Source organism: Arachis hypogaea, chromosome 15 (genome assembly GCF_003086295.3).
Source record: "Arachis hypogaea cultivar Tifrunner chromosome 15, arahy.Tifrunner.gnm2.J5K5, whole genome shotgun sequence".
NCBI lineage: Eukaryota > Viridiplantae > Streptophyta > Magnoliopsida > Fabales > Fabaceae > Arachis > Arachis hypogaea.
The window spans coordinates 104,363,717-104,371,151 of NC_092050.1; the positions used below are offsets into that span (position 1 = coordinate 104,363,717).

Here is a 7,435-nt window from a genome sequence, read left to right on the forward strand (position 1 = left end):
AATTGTGATTTTAAAAATCAAATCTTTTTCAAAACTAATTTCAATCATATCTTTTCAAAAATATCTCTTTATCTTATCTTTTTCAAAAATTTGATTTTAAAATATCTTTTCTAACTACTTATCTTCTTATCTTTTCAAAATTGATTTTCAAAATTGTTTCAACTAACTAACTAACTTTTTGTTTGTTTCTTATCTTTTTCAAAACTACCTAACTAACTCTCTCTCTCTAATTTTCGAAAATATCTCCCTCTTTTTCAAAAAAATTCTTTTTAATTAACTAATTATTTTAATTTTGATTTTAATTTTCGAAAACTACTAACCTTTTTCAAAAGCTATTTTCGAAAATCACTAACTCTTTTTCAAAAATAATTTTCGAAAATTCTCCTTCTCTCTCATCTCCTTCTATTCATTTATTCATCTACTAACACTTCATCTCACATCTCTGCTCTCCTCACCCTTGTGTTTCTTTCCTTACATCACATTCTTTTCTTCTTCTTTTCTTCTACTCACACAGAGACCTTTATATTGTGGTAAAAAGGATCCCTATTATTATTTTTCTGTGCCCTCTTCTTTGTCATATGAGCAGGAGCAAGGACAAGAATATTCTTGTTGAAGCAGATCCAGAACCTGAAAGGACTCTGAAGAGAAAACTAAGAGAAGCTAAATTACAACAATCCAGCAAGCACCTTTCAGAAATTTTCGAACAAAAAGAGGAGATGGCAGCCGAAAATAATAATAATACAAGGAGGATGCTTGGTGACTTTACTGCACCTAATTCCAATTTACATGAAAGAAGCATCTGCATTCCTGCCATCGGAGCAAACAACTTTGAGCTGAAACCTCAATTAGTTTCTCTAATGCAGCAGAACTGCAAGTTTCATGGACTTCCATCTGAAGATCCTTTTCTTAACTGAATTTTTACAGATATGTGATACTATTAAGACTAATGGAGTAGATCCTGAAGTCTACAGGCTCATGCTTTTTCCCTTTGCTGTAAGAGACAGAGCTAGAATATGGTTGGACTCTCAACCTAAGGATAGCCTGAACTCTTGGGATAAGCTGGTCAAGGCTTTCTTAGCCAAGTTCTTTCCTCCTCAAAAGCTGAGTAAGCTTAGAGTGGATGTTTAGACCTTCAGACAGAAAGAAGGTGAATCCCTCTATGAAGCTTGGGAGAGATACAAAGAACTGACCAAAAAGTGTCCTTCTGACATGCTTTCAGAATGGACCATCCTGGATATATTCTATGATGGTCTGTCTGAATTAGGTAAAATGTCATTGGATACCTCTGCAGGTGGATCCATTCACTTAAAGAAAACACATGCAGAAGCTCAAGAACTCATTGACATGGTTGCTAATAACCAGTTCTTGTACACTTATGAGAGGAATCCTGTGAGTCATGGGACGCCTATGAAGAAGGGAGTTCTTGAAATTGATACTCTGAATGCCATATTGGCTCAGAATAAAATATTGACTCAGCAAGTCAATATGATTTCTCAGAGTCTGAATGGAATGCAAGTTGCATCCAACAGTACTCAAGAGGCTTCTTATGAAGAAGAAGCTTATGATCCTGAGAACCCTGCAATAGCAGAGGTAAATTATATGGGTGAACCTTATGGAAACACCTATAACCCATCATGGAGAAATCATCCAAATTTCTCATGGAAGGATCAACAAAAGCCTCAACAAGGCTTTAACAATGGTGGAAGAAACAGGTTTAGCAATAGCAAGCCTTTTCCATCATCCACTCAGCAACAGACAGAGAACTCTGAACAAAATACTTCTAATTTAGCAAACTTAGTCTCTGATCTATCTAAGGCCACTGTGAGTTTCATGAATAAAACAAGGTCCTCCATTAGAAATTTGGAAGCACAAGTGGGCCAGCTGAGTAAAAGAATCACTGAAATCCCTCCTAGTACTCTCCTAAGTAATACAGAAGAAAATCCAAAAGGAGAGTGCAAGGCCATTGAATCAATTACCATGGCCGAACCTGTAAGGGAGGTTGAGGACGTGAATCCCAGTGAGGAAGACCTCCTAGGACGTCCAGTGATCAATAAGGAGTTTCCCTCTGAGGAACCAAAGGAATCTAAGGCTCATCTAGAGACCATAGAGATTCCATTAAACCTCCTTATGCCATTCATGAGCTCTGATGAGTATTCCTCTTCTGAAGAGAATGAGGATATTACTGAAGAGCAAGTTACCAAGTACCTTGGTGCAATTATGAAGCTGAATGCCAAATTATTTGGTATTGAGATTTGGGAAGATGAACCTCCCCTGTTCACCAATGAACTAAGTGATCTGGATCAACTGACATTGCCTCAGAAGAAATAGGATCCTGGAAAGTTCTTAATACCTTGTACCATAGGCACCATGACCTTTGAAAAGGCTCTATGTGACTTTGGTTTAGGGATAAGCCTCATACCCCTCTCTGTAATAGAGAAACTGGGAATCTATGGGGTGCAAGCTGCTAAAATCTCATTAGAGATGGTAGACAATTCAAGAAAACAGGCTTATGGACAAGTAGAGGACGTGTTAGTAAAGGTTGAAGGCCTTTACATCCCTGCTGATTTCATAGTCCTGGATACTGGGAAGAATGATGATGAATCCATCATCCTTGGAAGACCCTTCCTAGCCACAGCAAGAGCTGTGATTGATGTTGACAGAGGTGAACTAGTCCTTCAATGGAATGAGGACTCCCTTGTGTTTAAAACTCAAGGATCTCCCTCTGCAACCATGGAGAGGAAGCATGAAAAGTTTTTCTCGAAACAGAGTCAACCAGAGCCCCCACAGTCAAACTCTAAGTTTGGTGTTGGGAGGCCACAACCAAACTCTAAGTTTGGTGTTGAACTCCCATATCCAAACTCTAAATTTGGTGTTGGGGAGTCTAAACAATGCTCTGAACATCTGTGAGGCTCCATGAGAGCCCACTGTCAAGTTATTGACATTAAAGAAGCGCTTGTTGGGAGGCAACCCAATTTTTATTTAATTATATTTTTATTAGTTATATGTCTTTATAGGTACATGATCATGTGGAGTCACAAAATAAATAAAAAAATTGAGAACGGAATCAAAAACAGTAGAAGAAAAATCACACCCTGGAGGAGGATCTCACTGGCGTTTAAACGCGAGTAAGATGCATCTGGCTGGCGTTCAACGCCAGAACAGAGCATGGTTCTGGCGCTGAACGCCCAAAATGGGCAGCATCTGGGCATTTGAACGCCAGAATTGCACCGTGGAGAAGAGCTGGCACTGAACGCCCAGAACAAGCATGGTTCTGGCATTCAACGCCAGAAATGGGCAACAAATGGGCGTTCAATGCCCAGAACAAGCACCAATCTGGCGCTGAACGCCCAGAGTTGTGTGCAAGGGTATATTGCATGCCTAAATTTGTGCAGGGATGTAAATCCTTGACACCTCAAGATCTGTGGACACCATAGGATCATCTCAGGATCTGTAAATCTCACAGGATCCCCACCCACCTCATCCTCTCTCTCTCTATTCATGATCATCCCTTCTGTTTTCCATTCACCACTCACAATCATACATCCCACTTACCTACAAAATTCAATCTCTCTTTCCCACCCAATCCCACCCATATGGCCGAATACACACACCCCTCCATCTCCTCCATATCTTCTTCTTCTTCTTCTTCTATTCTTTTTTCTTTTGCTCGAGGGCGAGCAACATTCTAAGTTTGGTGTGGTAAAAGCATAGCTTTTTTTTTGTTTTTCCATAACCATTAATGGCACCTAAGGCCAGAGAAACCTCAAGAAAGAGGAAAGGGAAGGCAATTGCTTCCACCTCTGAGCCATGAGAGATGGAAAGATTCATCTCACAAGCCCATCACTAAGAAAAGGATGGAGCAAACAAGAGAGCACATTCATGGATCTCAACATGCACATGAAGAATCTCATCACCAGGAGATCCCGGAAATGCCTCAAATGCATTTTCCTCCACAAAACTATTGGGAGCAAATCAACACCTCCCTAGGAGAATTAAGTTCCAACATGGGACAATTAAGGGTGGAACATCAAGAGCACTCCATCATCCTTCATGAAATTAGAGAAGATCAAAAAGCAATGAGGGAGGAGCAACAAAGACAAGGAAGAGACATAGAAGAGCTCAAGGACATCATTGGTTCCTCAAGAAGGAAATGCCACCATCACTAAGGTGGACTCATTCCTTGCTCTTACTTTCTCTATTTTTCGTTTTCTATGTTAAGTGCTTATCTATGTTTGTGTCTTATTACATGATCATTAGTATTTAGTAACTTTGTCTTAAAGTTATGAATGTCCTATGAATCCATTACCTCTCTTAAATGAAAAATGTTTTAATTCAAAAGAACAAGAAGTACATGAGTTTTGAATTTATCCTTGAACTTAGTTTAATTATATTGATGTGGTGACAATGCTTCTTGTTTTCTGAATGAATGCTTGAACAGTGCATATGTCTTTTGAAGTTGTTGTTTAAGAATGTTAAATATGTTGGCTCTTGAAAGAATGATGACTAGGAAACATGTTATTTGATAATCTGAAAAATCATAAAAATGATTCTTAAAGCAAGAAAAAGCAGCAAAGAGCAAAGCTTGCAGAAAAAAAAATAGGCGAAAAAAAATAGAAAGAAAAAGAGAAAAAGCAAGCAGAAAAAGCCAAAAGCTCTTAAAACCAAGAGGCAAGAGCAAAAAGCTAATAACCCTTAAAACCAAAAGGCAAGGTCAATTAAAAAGGATCACAAGGCTTTGAGCATCAGTGGATAGGAGGGCCTAAAGGAATAAAATCCTGGCCTAAGCGGCTAAACCAAGCTGTCCCTAACCTTGTGCTTGTGGCGTGAAGGTGTCAAGTGAAAACTTGAGACTGAGCGGTTAAAGTCAAGGTGCAAAGCAAAAAAAGAGTGTGCTTAAGAACCCTGGACACCTCTAATTGGGGACTTTAGCAAAGCTGAGTCACAATCTGAAAAGGTTCACCCAATTTTGTGTCTGTGGCATTTATGTATCCGGTGGTAATACTGGAAAATAAAGTGCTAAGGGCCACGGCCAAGACTCATAAAGTAGCTGTGTTCAAGAATCAACATACTGAACTAGGAGAATCAATAACACTATCTAAACTCTGAGTTCCTATAGATGCCAATCATTCTGAACTTCAATGGATAAAGTGAGATGCCAAAACTATTCAAGAGGCAAAAAGCTACAAGTCCCGCTCATCTGATTGAAGCTATGTTTCATTGATAGTTTGGAATTTATAATATATTCTTTTCTTTTTATCCTATTTGATTTTCAGTCACTTGGGGACAAGCAACAATTTAAGTTTGGTGTTGTGATGAGCAGATAATTTATACGCTTTTTGGCATTCTTTTTAGTATGTTTTTAGTAGAATCTAGTTACTTTTAGGGATGTTTTCATTAGTTTTTATGTTAAATTCATATTTCTGGACTTTACTATGAGTTTGTGTGTTTTTCTATGATTTCAGGTATTTTCTGGCTGAAATTGAGGGACTTGAGCAAAAATCAGATTCAGAGGTAGAAGAAGGACTGCTGATGCTGTTGGATTCTGACCTCCCTGCACTCAAAGTGGATTTTCTGGAGCTACAGAACTCAAAATGGCGCGCTTCCAATTGCGTTGGAAAGTAAACATCCAGGGCTTTCCAGTAATATATAATAGTCCATACTTTGGCCGAGTTTAGATGACGTAAAAGGGCGTTGAACGCCAGTTCTACGCTGCTATCTAGAGTTAAACGCCAGAAACACGTCACAAACCAGAGTTGAACGCCAGAAACACGTTACAACCTGGCGTTCAACTCCAAAAAGAGCCTCTGCACGTGTAGCATTCAAGCTCAGCCCAAGCACACACCAAGTGGGCCCCGGAAATGGATTTATGCATCAATTACTTACTTTTGTAAACCCTAGTAGCTAGTCTAGTATAAATAGGACCTTTTACTATTGTATTAGACATCTTTGGATCATATCTTTTGATCATTTTTAGATCTTTAGACCTCCATGAGAGGCTGGCCACACGGCCATGCTTACCCTATATTCACTTATGTATTTTCAACGGTAGAGTTTCTACACTCCATAGATTAAGGTGTGGAGCTCTGCTGTTCCTCAAAGATTAATGCAAAGTACTACTATTTTTCTATTAAACTCAACTTATTCCGCTTCTAAGATATTCATTCGCACTTCAACATGAATGTGATGAACGTGACAATCATCATCATTCCCTATGAACACGTGCTTGACAACCACTTCCGTTCTACCTTAGATTGAATGAGTATCTCTTGGATCTCTTAATCGGAATCTTCGTGGTATAAGCTAGATTGATGGCGGCATTCATGAGAATCCGGAAAGTCTAAACATTGTCTGTGGTAATCCGAGTAGGATTCTGGGATTGAATGACTGTGACGAGCTTCAAACTCGCGAGTGTTGGGCGTAGTGACAGACGCAAAAGGAGGGTGAATCCTATTCCAGTATGATCGAGAACCTCAGATGATTAGCCGTGCTGTGACAGAGCATTTGGACCATTTTCACAAGAGGATGGGATGCATCCATTGACAGCAGTGATGCCTCCAGACGATTAGCCATGCAGTGACAGCGCATCAGACCATTTTCCAGAGAGGATCAAAAGTAGCAATTGCCAATGGTGATGTCCTTACATAAAGCCAGCCATAGAAAGGAGTAAGATTGATTGGATGAAGACAGCAGGAAAGCAGAGGTTTAGAGGAACGAAAGCATCTCCATGCATTTATCTGAAATTCTCACCAAGGATTTACATAAGTATTTCTATCCTTGTTTTATTATTTATTTTCGAAAACTCCATAACCATTTTATATCCGCCTGACTGAGATTTACAAGATGACCATAGCTTGCTTCATACCAACAATCTCCGTGGGATCGACCCTTACTCGCGTAAGGTTTATTACTTGGACGACCCAGTGCACTTGCTGGTTAGTTGTGCGAAGTTGTGATAAAAAGTTGAGATTACAATTGAGCGTACCATGTTGATGGCGCCATTGATGATCACAATTTCGTGCACCAATCTTGCCTTTTGGTTTAAAGAGCTATTGGATTTTTCTTCTTTTATTTATATTTTTTTTGCCATTTTCTTTCTCTTTTTTTCGCATTTTTCTTTCTCTTTTTTTTTTCTTCTTGCTGAGTTTTCTTGCTTCAAGAATCAATTTTTAGATTTTTCAAACTATGAATAATACTTCTCCTTTTTCGTCATTCTTTCAGGAGCCAACATTCTAAACTCCATCATCGAATATGCACTGTTCAATCATGTATTCAGAAAGTAAAAGCAATGCCACCACATCAAATAATTGAATTATTCTTATGATATAACTTGAAATTCATGTATCTTCCTATTCTTTTTCAAATAAAATTTTCTTTCAAGTAAGGTGAGAGATATATGGAATATTTCATAGCTTTTAGACATAAATAATGATGATCA

At 38.7% G+C, this 7,435-nt stretch overlaps 1 non-coding gene across 1 annotated transcript; it reads right to left on the reverse strand.

Annotated features, from left to right (window-relative positions):
- Positions 1-1,107: 1,107 nt before the first annotated feature.
- On the reverse strand, positions 1,108-1,215 carry LOC112753015 (small nucleolar RNA R71). Its single transcript, XR_003177418.1, has one exon. It is a non-coding gene; the product is annotated as a small nucleolar RNA R71 (small nucleolar RNA).
- Between the last annotated feature and the right edge of the window lie 6,220 nt (positions 1,216-7,435).